Source organism: Myotis yumanensis, unplaced genomic scaffold, assembly GCF_028538775.1.
Source record: "Myotis yumanensis isolate MYYU_CA2020_CCGP unplaced genomic scaffold, mMyoYum1.0.hap1 SCAF_22, whole genome shotgun sequence".
Classification (NCBI taxonomy): Eukaryota; Metazoa; Chordata; class Mammalia; order Chiroptera; family Vespertilionidae; genus Myotis; species Myotis yumanensis.
This window is the reverse complement of record NW_027223773.1, coordinates 10,861,479-10,880,884: the sequence shown is the minus strand read 5'-3', so window position 1 is coordinate 10,880,884 and position 19,406 is coordinate 10,861,479. Positions and strand designations below refer to the sequence as shown.

Here is a 19,406-nt window from a genome sequence, read left to right as displayed (position 1 = left end):
GTGTTTTAAGATAAATGAAGCTAAAATTCAATTTCTTCAGAGTGGTGGCGTTTTCTCATTCCTATGAGTCATGGACCTGCCTCAGATCTCATATTCATTGTATGGAGCCGCCTTTGAATCACAAGCCATGAGTCATGGTACACAAGCTTTAAGAATCCTCCCGTACAGTTCAGCCCAGCGTACACCACGGGCACAGTCCCTACATTTAAATATTCAAGAACTATTAATGAATGGTCATTGGGTGTAAGTATGCAAAATTAAAAGCTCCGCATTGCGTGTTACGACACAATGAAAGACGATAGAATACATGAAAAGAACAACACATTTTTAAAAAATATATATATTTTATTGATTTTTTACAGAGAGGGAGGGAGAGAGATAGATAGTTAGAAACATCGATGGGAGAGAAACATCGACCAGCTGCTTCCTGCACATCTCCCACGGGTGATGTGCCCGCAACCCAGGTACATGCCCTTGACCGGAATCGAACCCGGGACCTTTCAGTCCGCAGGCCGACGCTCTATCCACTGAGCCAAACCGGTCCTGGCTAGAACAACACATTTTAAGGTAATGCATCAAGCACATTGGTGATTTGAAAAAGCTGGCAAATATAAATTTTGTAGACAGAGAACTGGGAGTTTATAGAGCAGGCAGGGCACACTCCTATGTCATTACGTGCTCCCAGGCCATCCTGTCCCCTACACCTAGGACAAGAGCGAGCATTTAGGAAGATGCAGCTCTAGGCTTTGCACATAGTAACTTAGTTCCTGTTATAACAGCCCTGGGGCAGGTACTTTTGTGCGTAGAATAAAGTTACTTCCTAAGTATTTTTCTCAGAGTACCACAGTTCACACAAAAAAATGAAGATATGTCACATTTCTCTTCAAATTCTGTACAGAAACTAATAACTAACCTTATGGGGAAAAGATAAGGTGTACCTCTGTGTATTATCTTTGAATTAATATTAGTGTGTTTTTAAGAGAAATTGATGTTTTCCCACTGTAAGTATGTAACATTGTCTCTATTTAGGAGTTGCTGCTCCTAACTCTCTCTTTACACACAACTCCAAAACTAAAATATACCCATTACCAGAATGTCAGTGCAATTTGTTGAGGTTAATAAGTCAGAATAAAATATGACATTAGTCTAATCTGCCGCTTTATTTTTTGTTCTTTTCAAAACAACAACATAGTCATGACAACAACAATAAAAACAGTGCAAAAATGGTAAAAACCAATCAATAACCCTGGTAGACACGGCAGGTGGGACATTTTCAAGCCAGATAGAAAGCATCTGGTCTTCGTCTGAACAGTGCTGTGTGATCGAGCAGGAGTATTCGCTTCAGTGCTGTTTTTCCTTGCCAGCAGCATGCTGTTCTCTCAGGCATTACATACAACGTGGTGTATAATGATTTCTCTTTCAGAAACCCCAGACGTGGAAACTGAGCTGAAATGTGCACTTTTCCATCCTCGGAATGGCCCCCGGGCAGGGTAAGTGGAATGTCTTCATGTGGGTTCGATTTATTCTGCACCGCGCGGCTGCACCTGGGCGTATACATGAGGAACTGTTGCAAGTCACAGTGGCAAAGGCAGGGCTTTCTGTAGATAATCGTCATACAGTAGAAAGGACTCCAGATATCAATGGTAATTCAGTTAAATGAGTAAAAGTGATTTGGGGATTTTATTTTCTTAAAGTCTCCATAAGACAATTTTTACCCCCCCTCCAGTTAAACAAATAGGAACATAAACTAGCAATTTGGTAAAAATCAGGAATATTTCAGCCAGAAGAAGTATATCAAGCACTGATTTCTTAGTTAACAAATTACTTAAGAACTAGAGGCCTGGTACATGAAAATTCATGTGCTGGAAGGGGGGTTCCCTCAGCCCGACCTGCCCCCTCTCACACTTCAGGAGCCCTCAGAAGTGGGAGGTGACCCAGCAATCAGGGGAAGGCGATGCCCCATCACACCTCTGCTGCTGCCACTGCCGGCAGCACAAGCCTTGGCTGGCCCTGGTTACCTGAGCCTCGGGCAACCCTGGGGGACTGGGGGTCTCCGGAGGCAGGCATGCCTGCCACCCCAGCGGGGCTGAGGGGACTGGGTGCCACCATCTTGTAGCTGTGGGCACTGCCATCTTTGAGTGCGTAGCAGTCAATTAGCATATTCCCTCCTTATTGGCTGTGGGCCCCACCATCTTTGGGATGGCGTGAGGGTCAATTAGCATATTCCCTCCTTATTAGATAGGATAAGGATTCCATAAAGCTTGAGGTTGCTATAATGTACACCTGCATTAAGTATTGCAGTGGAGTGGTTCAAGCAGAATTCTATTAAGTTTAATATCATCAGGTATTGATCTGTATTGTTTCTCCATCTTACCTTCCCAAATTTGGAATTTTGCAAAAGGCTCAATGTCTCGAGAAAACTAAATCGTTCTCCTCTTCTTCAGGGGACTGCGCCTCTTCTTTCTAACCAGATGGTTCACATTGGGTTGCTACCTGCATCCAAACATTGTTGACTGTCTAGAGAGGAGCTGTTGACAGGTCCAGAGATGGGTGTTTCCTGGCCCAGTTGAGACCAATCACAGCCTTTCCCAGGTCTCTGAAATGATAAGTAAGGAAGCCAAGTCTCCCTGGTGGGAGGAGTCCCAAGTGTTTAATTATGAACCTAGAGACGGTTGTGTTTCCCAAGGCGTTCCGAAGCCTGTTCTCAATGACACTAGGAACCTCACCACTGGAACGTGGGATTATAAAGGCTAAGCCACCCAGCAATGGCCCAGGGACATAGCTTTATGACATTCAGAAATGGAAGCAAATATTTAAGTGTTTAAAGATCAGACACAGTCACAGAAATTCAAAACCCAGGGAGATATCAAAGAATGAATTGATGAAACCCTCAAAATTAATGAGATTTTACAATGCATCAATTCATATCAGGAATGTCATTTCAGATACTGGGCCCTGAACTATGAGCAAAATAATTAATTATCTGCAAAATAAATGTATACTTTTAGGTGAAGATTACATGGTATTTTGTGTGAGGCCTGGGCACAAAATTGATGACACCTTGAGATGAAATCACTGAGAGACCTACCAGTGTCCCATTGAGTTCTCTCAGTATCTTTTCTATTAAAACACAGAAAATGGAAACAGATGGTGATCTTGGTAGGAAAAGGTGAATTCCACTTTTCTGCCTTAATTACCTCTCTCATTTCTGGTGTATAACAGGAGTGGAATTACCTATTGGCTATCTTGTCCCAAAGAAGTTATGGCCGTATGAAAGGAGAAATCAAGTTTGCAGAAAGGAAGTGTAAGGCCTCTTGTGTTGCATAGAATATTTCCGCAGCCTTCCCTCACCTTGCAGAGTTGTCAGACACAAAAGCCTTGCTGCAGCCCTTTGGGGGATCACAGAGTTCCTTAGTTAAGACGTCACCAAAGTAAGAGGAACACGGAGAGTGTTTAATGGACAACCGATCAGAAATAGTATTTGAAAGATGTTAGATTCTCTAGTCAAATGTTCTTCCATGTGCACATTTTCCCTGTGAAAGGCCACGGCCAGCATGGCTTTTGGGTTCAAAGGCTTGGAGAAAGAGCTGATGCACAAATTGACACACAAGATGAAATATTAATTTTGAAATTATGGGGGGAAGCCAGGGGAAGACTCAACTGGAGAAGTCAAGTTCCTGTCTGCTTTTATTTACTAGAATACACAATTGCCTTTTAGGAATGCAAACAGACATATCAATGGTAATGTTTAGTAAACAGTAAGATTGTCAGGTTTGGGGGGAGTTTGCTCTAGGCCATTGAGTCAGCAGTAGGTAATAAAATGCAAATATTCACCCTGTGAATATCAAAAGGAGTCCTGGCCAGCCTTCTGCCAGTCTCCTCACATTTATATTAATTACTGTTGATCTTGGTTTCCAGCATTTCCCCAAAGTGCAAAGGTGTTATTAGAAACTTGTAATGACAAAGCATATTCCAAAATATATTCCTAGGATATTTGTAATCATCCCTGTAAGTCCCGTGACATGTGGTCAATTCTGTAACATTGATCTGTGGACAATAACCTCAATCACTTTGGTAAGCTGTCTTCATTATTGCAGTGTATCATTAAGTGGAAAAATAGACAGGGTGGGGGGAAAGTAGGTTTACAGTTGTTCAGATGGAAAGTAGCAATAACTAATAAATAGTAATGCAAGAATAAACTCTTGTACTGCATACTCACAGCTGTAAACCTACTTTGCCCACCTCATGTTGCTATCTTTTTTTTTTTTTTTTAACTCATCATTGGAAAATGTAGTTTGTAAAGATAAATACACTGAGTGGCCAGATTATTATGACTGGCCAGATTATTATGACCACCCCATCAGTAAATTTGAAGTGAATTAGTTATGCAAATAATAATAATAATAAAACCTTGAGAGTATTTGCTTAGGAAGTTTTCAATATTCAGTATTTTGGGAAGTGTCAATGAAGTACTGATGGGGTGGTCATAATCATCTGGCCACTCGGTGTATATCCCCCTTTAACTTTCAATGTTTCTGTTAGAGGCTCAGAGCAAAGGTCTTGGAGAGAGTTTGTCTTTGCCACTTTTTAAAAACGGACTGACCTTGGGCAATTTCTTTAACCTCTTTAAGCCCAATTTTCTCTATTTATGAATACCAATGCTAAAACCAATTTCATAAACTCGAGGAGGACCTGGAAGAAATAACAAAGTGAAGTTCTTGTTCTGATACCTGTCAGCAATTACATTATCTCTGCGGACAGGACGGGAGTCAATAGCTCCCAGAACCTGTGTCGGAAAGATAAGCCTGGGGTTCATGTTTCCAAGTTAAAAACGGCCTATATTTAAATTCCATACCGCCTTATCATGTAGCAATAAGAGGTGGTGTTAACTAGGGTTAATTTTGAAGTTTCTTTTTAAGATCTTGATTAAAATTATATGTTGTTTTCAATTTTTAAAGAAAGTTCCATTAGAAGAGGTGTTTTTTTCCTTTTCCATGGTTAGCATATGTGTAGCTAGTTCAAGGAAATGAAGACAAAAGTTTAAAGTAATTTCTTCAGTATAAGTCTAAAGTTGACCTTGCTTTTAAAATATCTATGTTATTTTGACATCAAATTGATTCCTTTTCTTTGTAAAGGTAGTGTGGAGGAGACTTTTAAAATTTTATTCTGATTTTCTATAGTAGACATAGTAAATTTAAAGAGATGATTTAAAATGCCCCTTGAAGGCCTAGTGAATAAAGAAAAGAAAAGCTGTTATTTGCACATATTTATCAGTTAACAGGCTTAATGACTTTTTACCTAATTTTTAAAGAAAATAATGTATAGCCATTACCGGTTTGGCTCAGTGGATAGAGCGTCGGCCTGCGGACTGAAAGGTCCCAGGTTCGATTCCAGTCAAGGGCATGTACCTTGGTTGCGGGCACATCCCCAGTAGGAGGTGTACAGGAGGCAGCTGATCGATGTTTCTCTCTCATCGATGTTTCTAACTATCTCTGTCCCTTCCTCTCTGTAAAAAATCAATAAATATACTAAAAAAAAAACACAATCTCGGAAATATAATCAAACAGTGATGTGTTTACATATGAAACAGAGTCCCCTGATTCATGCCGCTGTCTTGCTAGAAAGGCCTGAAAGAGTGCACTGAGCTGGACCATTAAAAAATGGGACTCTGCCGAAACCGGTTTGGCTCAGTGGATAGAGCGTCGGCCTTCGGACTGAGGGGTCCCAGGTTCGATTCCAGTCAAGGGCATGTACCTTGGTTGCGGGCACATCCCCAGTAGGGAGTGTACAGGAGGCAGCTGATCGATGTTTCTCTCTCATCGATGTTTCCAACTCTCTCTATCTCTCTCCCTTCCTCTCTGTAAAAAAAATAATAAAAAAAAAAAATGGGACTCAGTCTTAATATTTGCTGGGAGAACAGCGAGACTGCCAAACTTCTGTGAAGTCAGACTTAGAATTACCACTCACAAAGGGTAAATTTATGGCACTTAACGGCAGGAAGGCATTTTTAAACTTGAATACATCATGGTAGCCCCTTGACATTGAGGCTCACCGTGGACTCCTTAAAAAATAGCCTGGCCCAATTTTAAGCGGGCTCTGTGACCTTGGCACTTTGTCTTGATGGATCAAAATGTCACCACCTGGATGCTGTCGCATTTCATCAGGCCCAGCTCGGCCCCCCGTGCGAGTTCAAGAGGCTCACCTGGGCCTCTAACGGTTATGAAGAGGCATTTCACCACCTCCATTGCGAGGAGAATAATAAATGGAGAGCCCGGCCCAGCTCCTAAATCCTCTTTCTGAGAATGAAAAGGATTGTATTAAGGGGGAAATTGATCATGAATAATCATAACCCTAAGGCAAATAAGGATCGCAGACCTAGGTGAGCAAAACATACTCAGAGTGATGTTTTCAAACATCAAATCAGGGAATGGCTAGTCAATCAAGCCAGTGCAGTAGGAAGACCGCATAGGACAAAATTTATGACTTTTCTAATACTAATACACACCTCCGACTCTAGTGGTGTTCTGTCACTGTAATTTTGATGGTTCATGTTCAAAGGTGATGCATTTTTAACCTGTGTAGGTGTGATGTAAAGCCTTCTGCCTTGTCAATAGGTCTTCCTATTGGTTGAAGCAGAGTGAGCAAAAAGAATGTTGGTAGGAGTGTGGCAGCCAGGGCCTGGATCATGTAGAGCCCCAAGGGTCATCCAAAGGTGTCTGGCCTTTATTGCGACTGTGACAGGTGTATGTTTAGCCAAAGGTAAAGGACAGTAAATATGAAGGCAAGGGAATCAGTCAGACAGTCATTGATATAACAATGAGAGATTACTATGGCTTCAACATGATTCCAGCTACATTTGGTGAACTGGAATTTCCAGTTTTAGTATTGACAGGTAAAAATATAGTCTCATTTACTTTCACACATACCACAGATGGAGAGATGGATAGATGGATGGATGGATGGATGGATGGATGGATGGATGGACGAATGGATGGATGAATAGATAGATAGATAGATAGATAGATAGATAGATAGATAGATGATAGATAGATAGATAGATAGATAGATAGATGAAATAGATAGATGCACAGCCAGATAGATAGGATACATAGAGAGAGATAATAGGAAAGAAAAAGAGATAGATGATAAAGATGGACAGAGGGATGAGTGGATGGATAGATGGATGGATGGAAGAAAGGTTGGATGGATGGATGGATGGATAGATACACAGGCAGATAGATATGATATATAGAGATAAATGATAAAGATGGATAGAGGGATGGATAGAAAGATGATGCATTTTTTTAAATATATTTTATTGATTTTTTACAGAGAGGAAGGGAAAGAGATAGACAGTTAGAAACATCCATCAGCTGCCTCCTGTACACTCCCTACTGGGGTTGTGCCCGCAACCAAGGTACATGCTCTTGACCGGAATCGAACCTGGGACCCTTGAGTCCCGCAGGCTGACGCTCTATCCACTGAGCCAAACCGGTTAGGCAAAAGATGATGTATTGATTAGATTAGATAGAGGATATGATCTAAAAATTTTCCACAGAAAAAAATTACCTCTTAAAGAACAATAAATTATAAAATTATAATCATATGCATAGATAATCCACACATAAATAAACATGCATGTAATTAATATTTGAATATGAGTATCTATCTTCTCAAAATGTACAAACAGGCACACATATATTTCTGGAAGTCCTTCTCCAGAAGAGTTATAAAATATTCCAATAATTTTTTTTTCATTCAATAAACTAGCAAGCAATAGACTTTTCTGGGCATCGTGCCAAAAACCGATGGTAATGCTGATTGGAAACACGAAGCCCTCTTGTGGAAAGTCCGCTCTGTGCTCATCTCTTTCCCAAAGCGTCACAGAGAGGAAAAAGCACCCTAACAGCCTCTCCCCCTGCACTCATTCATGCTGTGAATCCATCAGGGCGAAGCATCCTGCACACCGCCCTCGCTTTGTTTGCCTTTGTTTATGGAATCTATTTAGAAGCGCTTGGAGAGAACATTTGCCAATTTTTTAATCACTTATCAAAATTCCTGGTAAGCGGAGTGCTTTCAAACACTAACCATCTATAAACACAGTTATAAAATCAACCCAAATGATATAGAATCAGCCTGACAACAGGGTAAGCGCTCCAGCATGATGGTTGGAATTAGTCCTGCTCTCAAATGCTTTCAGCTAAAAAAAAAAATAAAAAGAAAAAGGAAAAGGAAAGGGAAAAAGAGCAATCTCTCTTTTATTTAATTTTTTGAGCTACTTAGAAATGGCAGTAGAGTTCAATATAACCCTTGAGACTGAATAATAATAAATAAAATTTTATAGAATATGCTATTTCTAACCATGTCCTTTATTAACCAACTAGAGGCCTGGTGCATGACATTCATGCACTGGAGGAGGGGGGAGGTCCTTCAACCTGGCCTGCACCCTCTAGGGAATGTCCACTTGCTGGCTTAGGCCTGTTCCTGTTCCATAAGCCCGGCTTCTGGCTGAGCAGTGCTCCCCCTGTGGGATCACACTGACCACCAGGGGGCAGCTCCTGCGTTGAGCATCTGCCCCCTGGTGGTCAGTGCACGTCGTAGCAGCCGGTCTTTCCGCCGTTCGGTCATTTCCATATTAGCCTTTTATTTTATAGAATTGCCGGAGACATAATATCACTAGAATGAACATGTGAAAATCTGAACTTTGAGTATTGTGGAAGGCACACAGGGTTAAGCACTCACTATAAAGTCAACACTTATCATATTCTACATTGTAATTTATGGATCTGTTTTGTAATTCTCACTGTGGATGTGTGGTCTAAGTACATCGCAATGAAAACAAAACAAAGAGCAAGCATCTACCTTCATGTGTGAACTTGGAAACCATAGAGAAATACGTGTATCGTGAGGTTTTACAGTCTTTTCTGTTTTGCATCATTATGTGTTCATCATCCATTTCTCTCATTTTCGTAAAGATCTCAAAGAGGAATTTTACTTTATTGAGCTACTGTGTTCAGGATCATTTAATCCGAATCAATCTTAAAATACTTAGCAATGCATGCTGTAATAGTGTTTTATAGAGAAGGGTTAACTATCAGGAAAGGGGAATTCCATGGCACTTCTATTGGGAAGGTGAGAAAGTTCTAGATATGAATGATGCTCCTAAAAATGTGTGGTCTCTTCTTAAAAAGATAACATGTTTCAGAGCACAACTGTTCCAATTTTGACCAGTAATATTTATTAAGAATGTAATAAAGATGAAACATGTAGTCACATACTAGTATAGTAAAAGTAGATATACAAATGAATATTAAAATCATATTTAACGTAGTTTCATAAATATCTAAGAACTTGTGGAACATTATAGAGAACTTTGCATACATTTAATAAAAACCTCAGAAAGAAACTATGATATATGTACTCTATGTGTGTATGTGTATATACACACATATGCACTCACACACATACACTTATCTGCAATATATATATTGCAATATACATACACACACACTGAGTGGCCAGATTATTATGATCACCCCATCAGTACTTCGTTGGGCCACCTTTTGCCTTCACACACACACATATACACACACATACACACACACATATATACACTGAGTGGCCAGATTATTGTGACCACCTGACGTTTGTAGGCAAATTAGCTGTACACTGCATCGTATGGGATATGGAAGCCAGAGGCCTGTTTGAACACCTTTGCTGTCTGCAGTTACCAAGATAAAACATCACCAATTCACACAGGAACACAAGGATTGGACAGTCGAGCATTGGAAAAAAGTCATGTGGTCCGATGAATCACGTTTCCAGTTGCATCATGCAGATGGCAGAGTGAGAATTTGGCGGAAACAGCATGAAAGCATGCACCCTACATGCATGAGTACAACCCTTCAAGCTGGTGGGGGCAGTGTTGTGGTTTGGGGCATGTTTTCCTGGCATGATTTGGGCCCTTTAATTCATGTAGAACAACATCTGAATAGCACAACATATCTAAGTATCCTTGCTGATCAAGTTCGTCCTATCATGTTGATGGCGTATCCCAATGGAGATGGCTTCTTCCAACAAGACAATGCGCCATGCCACGGTGCTCATATTGTGCAGGAGTGGTTTCAAGAACATGAGGGAGACTTTACCTTGCTTAGGTGGCCCCCACAATCACCAGATCTCAATCCAATGGAGCATTTGTGGGACGAAGTTAAAAGAGCCATCAGGCAGCTGATTCCACAACCATCACAGAACTGGACAGTGCTATTCATCAGGCATGGTGTCAGATTCCTCGCATCACCTTTCAACATCTCGTTGAGTCAATGCCAAGAAGAATCTCCACAGTATTGAAGGCAAAAGGTGGCCCAACGAAGTACTGATGGGGTGGTCATAATAATCTGGCCACTCAGTGTGTGTGTATGTATATTGCAATATATATATTGCAGATAAGTCAACAAAAATTTCAAGATAAAGCTTTTCTATTTCTCCTTTCTCATTTTTACTGATGTTTACATAGACATTGTGTTTTAGAATTGAATGCTATACATATTTGGACACCACATGGAATAGTGTTTCTTGATACTGCACAAAGGTACTGTATCTAAATGGGTGCATTTGCACCAATCTTAAATTTCCCACTAGGTGCTTCCGTCTTCCTAGTTTGGGCGACCTTCAGAGATTCACAGGGATTCCAGGGAGGAGGCCAATATTTCCTGAAATGTCCTGAGGATAAGGGTCGGCTCTGGGCAGCAGGAGAGTGTTGACATCACCACAGGGAGTACGTCCCCTGCAGCAATAAAGTGTGACCTGCGGCACCTTAGCTCTGCCTGAGATATTTTACTTTCCCAGATGAACAGATGGGGGAATTTTTTAAGAAGGCGGGAGCTGGTTGCCGAAACCGGTTTGGCTCAGTGGATGGAGCGTCGGCCTGAGGACTGAGGGGTCCCGGGTTCGATTCCGGTCAAGGGCATGTACCTGGGTTGCGGGCACATCCCCAGTAGGAGATGTGCGGGAGGCAGCTGATCGATGTTTCTCTCTCATCGATGTTTCTGACTCTCTGTCTCTCTCCCTTCCTCTCTGTGAAGAATCAATAAAGTATATTTAAAAAAAAAAAAAAAGAAGGCGGGAGCTGGAGGGTAAAACACCTGCTTGCCAATTTGGAGCAAATACTGAAATTGTGCTTATAAAAGAGATGCCTAACTTTTTGGCCCTTTATTTTAGTATCACGATTAGGATTTTCCAGTGAAACGCTTGAATTGGCCCCCAAGAACCTGTTGACTGAAATGTTCTCCCAAGTCTAGATTTTACTATTGATATGAAAGGATCCTCGTTATTAAATCCACAAGTTGCCCTTCTGTCTGGAGAAAATCGCAAACCTTTCTCTCTCTGCTTTGACTGTTGCTATGAGAGTTGTTCCAGCAGCCAATCATGTCTTAGGACAGCTGCAGAGATGGAACAGTCATTGGGAGCTACACTATGCAAACCAGCATATGATTTATCTGTCATACAGTTTAGAAACAAGTGCAATTTTTAAAAATTGCCATATTGAAAACCTAGCCAGCGCTGTTAGGTGACATTAGAGGTTAGATTGATGTGATGTTCAACTAAGAATTATTGGGCTCTCTGTAGGCTCCGGGGAGCCTCAAGGAGGGGTTGTTTTCAAACTGGATAGTATAATTAGCTCCTGGTTGGATGAAACATAATTACATTTTACAACCAATCCCAACATTTATGATCCCATGCCCAGAATTGACACACCATTAGTAGCTTTGGGAATTGCTAAAATCATCTTATCTATGGATTTATGTAAGCGGTGTTGGCAAATAGCCTTGCATGAAAATTTAGCCAAAATGGAATCTGTGTATTGAATGTGATGCACGCGCTCAGTAGAATGTCCTTTAGGCTGAAGGAATTCATCTTGTTGTTGTTGTTTTTTTAAAGCAAGTTAATGATTTACAGGGACTTAGCGCTCCTCTAAATGTATCAGTAAGGGTTATTTTAGTTAACACTACATAAACATCAGAAACAGTTTATGTGAGTGCCAGAGAAGTCACAAAGTTAATGGACTGTGAAAACCTTGATGAATTCTAACCCAAGGTTTTAAAATTCTAAGACCTAGAGTATAAGGTGGAAATTTCTTATAAAAGAAACCATCTGTTGGGAATAAGAAATATATACAAAAAAGATATACTAGGTTATTTGGTAAACTCATATGATAATGCGGTTTTGTTTTATTGTTCTTTTCTCAGTTTGTTCTAAAACGAATAAAATGTATAGATCTCAGATGTTCTTATTAAAAGGAATTATTATTACCAGTTTTAAAAATCCATGCCCCTTGGGGTAGTAAACAACAGTACATTATAAAGAGGATGTACTAAAGAATTGTACACCTGAAACCTATATAATTTCATTAACCAATGTCACCACAATACATTCAATGAAAAATAAATTTAAAAATCAAAGAAAATCAATGCCCTTTTCAGACTTTTCACTGGATGTCCAATATTCTTGCTACTATATTTGGTAGGATTTTTTATGACTTAAAAAATATCATTTAAAGACCCCCTTAATGGATATTTGCAAAATGTGTATTTGCCTGACATCAGTATTTTAGGAATCTGTTTGGTGGGGAGTAAGCTTTGTAGAGTGTACAGATTATGAACATGTTGTACAGTAAATTACAATTTAACTTTAGAAATAAGGTACAGATATTGAAAAGAAAGTGAGAATGATGAATGATGGAACATACTTTTCTGAAATGAAATGGTACATACTTCTTGAGGATTAGAAAATAGAGTTGAGGGTAAGCAAATGCGATCACCAAAAATTATAAAACATAATTTAAGTAGCTATATATATTATATCTACTTGCCTTGTACACTGAACTACATGCCAATATATTATACCATATAATAAAAGCCTAATATGCTAAGTGTCTGGTTACTGGGTTGGCCGTTCAACCAATCAAAATGTAATATACTAATGATATGCTAAGGCTGCTCAACTGCTCGCTATGAAGTGCACTGACCACCAGGGGGCAGACACTCCAACTGGTAGGTTAGCTTGCTGCTGGGGTCGGTGAGCAGGACTGAGTGAGACTGGCCAGACATTCCCTGGAGCCCTCCCACAGTCTCTCCCAGGCTGGCCAACCTCCTGCATCCCTCCCCGGTCCTGATCATGCACTGGTGGGGTCCCTCGGCCTGGCCTGCACCCTCTCGCAAACTGGGACCCCTTAGGGGACGTCAGAGAGCCAGTTTCAACCCGATACCGCAGGCCAAGCTGACGGACCCCGCTGGTGCACAAATTCGTGCACCGGGCCTCTAGTTTTAAGTAAAATGTAATACTGTATTTACATTATTATCTTATGGATGGGAATATATATTCTTTCTGAAAGCAATTAAAATATTTTTATTCATTTTTAGAAAGAAAGGAAGGGAGAGAAAGAGAGAGAAACATCAATGTGAGAGTGAACCATCAAAGCCCACAATCCACCCGGGCAAGTGCCCTTACCCAGAATCAAATCAGCAAACTTTTGGTGCATGGGACAATGCCCAACCAACTGAGCCACACTGGTTAGGGCCTGAGAGCAATTTTTGATGCTTCTCTTGAAACAGCCGGTTATAAAATCTAGACCTGATTTTTAGCTATTGCCAGAAAGACTTGAACATCTTTTATAGCTGCATCTTTAATGACCAGAATAGTTGATAGCACAGCCTTTTACACATTTTTTGTCATCCTTAAAAAGTGTGATATTGCTTCATTTTTATGTTTTAGGAAATATAACAAAGCTTAAATTTTCCTTCAAGTTTCATTTCTTTTATTATTGTGGGAGAAATTGCAGGATTGTCTGCAGGGCCATTAGGTACCAACTTTGGCAGGTGTGGTGCTACCCTGAAGGTATCCCTGTCATTAGCTGTCACTGGCTAGGAGAACAATTACAATATTTGTTGCTGTGCCGACTGAAGTCACCAACAATAACCCAAAGGCAATTTGACAAGCAGCTGTAGAGTCAAAAGGAAAAGATGCTTGAGTCATACACAAATCTCAGGAAGCCTTTACAGTCTTAAGGAAGGATCTAGACTCCAGGTGTCAAAGCCGGGGGGGTTAGGCACTGCGGACTAGAATGAAGCTGAGAGGAAATGCAGACACAGAATAATTAAATGTTAGTAGGAAATAATCTTAACTATTTAATACATATTTCTGCCTTGCTCGATCTGAGAGGAGGGTAAGAGAGATAGGTCCTCAAAGTTCATTATGTAGGTATTCATTAAAACGTGTGACTCAAGAAATAAACAAACTAATTATAAATATGACATGCATGCAAGAATAAGCAGCGAACTTGTTGAAAGTGGTTATATATGGGGTTGAGATTGTGGGATGGGTACTGGGAGACCCTGAACAACTTTTATGAAATCCGACACTTAGTCACTAACGGATGCTTCATGGTCAAGTACTTGTATTATTACATTGACCCGATTAATAATTTTAAACCGGGAGACTTCTTTACTCTTTCACTCGGGCCTCTGGGAATCTGACTGCAAGTGCATTGCCCAGAGGTGTTTGTGCTCTGCACTTCCTTTCTGCCCCCGCCTCCTGAGTTGATGTTATGGCCTACCTAGTCGGCACTGATTTGGGTTAAATAAAGGGTGTCCCAAAATTCACACAAGAAGTAATTTTGACAGAAAACACAAGTTTATAATTAAAATGGTAAATTTTTTATTGATTCATAAAGTATACAGTATAGGGTTATGTATGGAATAGCACACATAAAAACTGGATTATCATGTCGCGATAGCGAGCACCATTAGCTGTTACTGCCTGAGCAGCCGCATTTTCGAAGAAGAATGGTCCGATGATGCTTCCAAGCCCCAAATCCACACCAAACAGTGACACGTTGTGGATGCATTTGTTTCTCAACAATCACGCGTGGACTTTCTGAACCCCAAATGCGACAATTTTGTCGATTAACCAAGCCATCAAGATGAAAATGAGCCTCATCGAAATTCAGCCACATTTATGCAAAACGGTCATGGAAAATTTCAACAAAAGAGTGCGTATTTGCCAGCAAAGCCGTGGAGGCCATTTACCCGATATGCTATTCCATACATAACCCTATACTGCATCCTTTATGAATCAATAAAAAATTTACAATTTTTATTTATAAACCTGTGTTTTCTATCAAAATTACTTCTTGCGTGAAGTTTGGGACACCCTTTAAATAGAGGAGTGACATTTCTATAGCTATTTTCACTTTCAAGTGGAGGAACGAAAAGCAAATGGTTGATTTAAGTTCCTCCTGATATGAGTGTAAACCCCAAGGGTTTCACTGCTACATAAAATGCAATTTCCTGCCCGGCCTGCTGACTCAGTGGTTGAGCTTTGACCCATGAACCAGGAGGTCCTGGTTCGATTCCCGGTCAGGGCACATGCCCAGGTTGTGGGCTTGATCCCCAGTGTGGGGCATGCAGGAGGCAGCCGATCCATGATTCTCTCTCAGCATTGATGTTTCTGTCTCCCTCTCTCTCTCCCTTCCTTTCTGAAATCAATAAAAATATATTAAAAAAGAAAATAAAAGAAATACAGTTTCCTGTATCTGACAAGGTCCACCATGAGTAAGATGGGTCCTACCCACGAAGCTCTATTGAGTGGCTTGAGGCTCATGGGGCCCCAGGTGAGCAATGTAGGATGTATTTCTCCACTGTTTGCCTTTCTCATCAGCTGCTTATTCTCCCTATTTTTTTTATTATTATTAAATAGGGGACTTGATCCAACAGTGCAGTGCCTGCATAGACTGTTCTCCCTTTCCTAAAGGACATCAAACTCATTGCTACTTTTTTCTGTTATTTCTTACAGGAGAGGGGAGTATGCATAGAAAGCATAATTTTGTTTTGTAAAACCATGTAGCTAATGAGGTGGACAGATGGGATTCTACCCATGTCTGCCCATGCTGATCTGCAGCAAATAAATTGACCTCAGTATTTTAGTTGGGCAAAGGACAATAGGATGTCAGTCATCAAGGGAGCATTTATACACCCGTGTTCTTAGTAGTAATAGCTCCTAATAATTACTGAATTTTAACAGTCACAATTATATTAACAATGAAATGTATGCATGCAAATATACATGATCTTGTACCATAGAAACACACACCTGAAATCTGTATGTTCGTGTTGACCAGTGTCACCCAGTCAATTTAATAATAAAAAAAGAAATATGTGCATGCAATTTACTGCAGTGTTGGTCTTAACAGGTAAAATTTTGAAACTATAAACGGATAGCAGAAAAGATTTCAATAAAAAATCTTCAAAATTCATGCAATTATGTTATGTTATCAAATACTAGTAGGTTCAATTGTCATCTCTCTGGAAATTGTTAGAGATAGTACGGCAAACATGTTATGATCATTTCCCTCTTATTTATTTTCAGGCTGTGACCTTTAAAGAAGAATATATTGAATCTTTTTTATATTAACTGGACAGTGTATCTCTCTCATGCATCATTATCTTAGTTTAGTTTTTCCCATTTCCATGTAAACAAATCTGTTTTTAAAAGAACTGTGTTCAAAAAAGTTAAAGTGTTCATGACAAATATTGAGCATTTCTCTTATTTTTGTGATAAGGCCTTAAGATCATGCTAAATATAATTAGAATGAAATAAAAATAATTGCTATTGTTTCCAGCTCCTTACAGATGAAGGAAACACAAATACCTATTTCAAGTGGAAACATTTCAGTTGCTAACCAAAATACATAGTCTTCCTTTAGTTCCTTTTTTCAACTTAAAATGTGTTTTTTTATATTTAATACTTAGGGAAAATACCTCAAAGCCAAGCACAAGGGAAGGACTGATGGACGCTTGTTCAAAGAGACCCCCAGAGCAGCCAGATATGACATGTACTCACGCTGTTATGTTTAGACCCGGACCCTCTTATCTCATCCCACTTAAGATGTCAGAGAAATATTGGCAAACAGGTCCTGAAACATGCCCTTAATCGTTTCCTTGCAGTGGTGTGCAGAATGCTGGAAATAATCAGAAACAAACTGTATCTCTCTGAGCAAAAGGCACAGTCTGCATGCACTTAAATACAGCAATTGAAGATGATCTTACTTCCATCCGAAATGAATGCATGTCTGTGGGGATTGTAGGCAGTGAATTTGGCCAGTTCATGTGAAAGAAAGAACTGATATTGTAGAGCCACCAAAAGGTGGGAAATTTACTCATAAAACTTACATTGATCAGAAAATGAAATATTGTTTATAAATTGAAAGATTTACCTGCTATGAAACTCTTTTTTTGAAAAAAGAATATATTTTATTGATTTTTTTACAGAGAGGAAGGGAGAGGGATAGAGAGTTAGAAACATTGATGAGAGAGAAACATCGATCAGCTGCCTCCTGCACACTCCCTACTGGGGATGTGCCCGCAACCAAGGTACATGCCCTTGACCGGAATTGAACCTGGGACGCTTAAGTCCACAGGCTGATGTCTATCCACTGAGCCAAACCAGTTAGGGCTGAAACTCTTTAATATGCAGTGAACTAGTAATAAATTCCATAAGGTGATTAAAAGCAGAAAGAATTAAGCTCACAAGTGTTACTGGGCAGGTACTTCTAAATGATCATCCTAAATTACTAGTGAAACTTTTCAATCTGTAAATCAGATACTGGACTGCTCCGCTCTTATAGTTCATGAAGTCAGTATGAATTACAAAGTGAATTATAACCTTCTGTTTTCTCTGGCAAAACTAAATATCCCACATAAGAATAGATAAACCTGTGGACATAAATTTCACAGTTTTTAAGCTTGTCCGTATGCAAATAAATGTAAAGTTATGGAGACAAAACTAAAATTGCTAAAATTAAAATCTCTCATTTGAAAACATTGTGACCAGCTTTCAGTATTCATTGTGATTTGACTGGAGAACAATAAAATGTTATTGGGGCCTGCTCACATTTGAAAAGCAGTTATGTTGAAACAATCCTCAGTCAATTAGGCCCCATTCAGCTTCCAAGCCATTATACACAAAGACCACTTATAACCAAGGCATCGCAAAGAAATTTGTAATTTATCAAAGGGTGATTAAGTTTTATATTAGTCCAGCTTCATTTATCACTCTCCTTGGACTATCACCATTCCCTTAAATGCAGACAATTGAATGTAATTTTAAAAATTAGTACTTTGCTCTGTTGAAATTGATCTAATTTTGACCTCTACTGCCTAAAGAAGGAACTCCATTGTAGGAATTTCATTAAACTGCCCAGTCTTTCCCAATTTTACTTAACAAAATTGACCACAGGTATTTTCTTTTGTCAATTATTAAAAACTTTTTATCGTTATGATTCTAGTTTTATGGGACATAAATATATTATCCATGTCTTTATTCAAAGTATATTGAAACAATTGTTCTCTCGCTCTCAGTTCAATAAGAAATATTTAAAGGCAGATGAATAGGAAAAGAAAAACCAACATTTTTATTATTAATAAATTATGTAACTCCATATTAAGAAAAAAACAGTCTACATGTAAATTATTGGGATTAATAAGTAAGTTTTGTAAATTTTCAAGATAAAAAGTCAGTATTCGAAACCAATCATGCTTATGTACACCAGCAACAAACAAAAAGAAAATAAAATATAAAGAGAATGATGAAATTCATTACAGCCTAGTACTTAGAGAGATATATAAATATTAAAGTATCTAGAGATAATGGGATACAAATTTCACAGCTTCTCCAAATTGTTTTTTGAAAGCATTTAAAATATCAAGAAGATATAGAAAAACCGTAATATCTCTACATTACCAGGCAAAATTTCAGATAATTTAATTTGTTCTGAGTCAAATTAAGAAACATGGAGCCTTGCCGTAACCGGTTTGGCTCGGTGGATAGAGCGTTGGCCTGCGGACTGAAGCGTCCCGGGTTCGATTCCGGTCAAGGGCATGTACCTTGGTTGCGGGCACATCCCCAGTGGGGGAGTGTGCAGGAGGCAGCTGATCAATGTTTCTCTCTCATCGATGTTTCTAACTCTCTATCCCTCTTCCTTCCTCTCTGTAAAAAATCAATAAAATATATTAAAAAAAAAAAAAAAAGAAACATGGAGCCTAAAAAAAACATTTGAAACTCATTTTTGCAGCCTGCGTGTTCAAACACCACACTTTCTGTTTGTGAACATCTTGACCCTTCTTAAATCCAAAAGTGAGTAAGGTTATGTAGTTAATTTTCATAGGTTCTTATCATATACACTAGAGGCCCGGTGCACGAAATTTGTGCACGGGTGGGGTCTCTCCGCCTGGCTGGCGATTGGTGCCAATCAGGGCCATCTCTCCCAGTCTGGATTGGGGCCTATCAGGGTTGGTGGCCAGGGAGGGACTGTGGAAGGGCCCTGTGGGAGGCTCCAGGGTGTGTCTGGC

At 39.6% G+C, this 19,406-nt stretch overlaps 1 protein-coding gene across 1 annotated transcript in view; it reads left to right on the top strand.

Annotated features, from left to right (window-relative positions):
• The first annotated feature begins 1,476 nt into the window (after positions 1 to 1,476).
• The window catches only part of BRINP3 (BMP/retinoic acid inducible neural specific 3), a 227,914-nt gene continuing 209,984 nt past the window's right edge, over positions 1,477 to 19,406 (top strand). The window contains exon 1 of the mRNA XM_070401317.1: positions 1,477 to 1,490. The gene's annotated coding sequence lies outside the window, so the exon portion shown is untranslated. The remainder of the gene's footprint in view (positions 1,491 to 19,406) is intronic.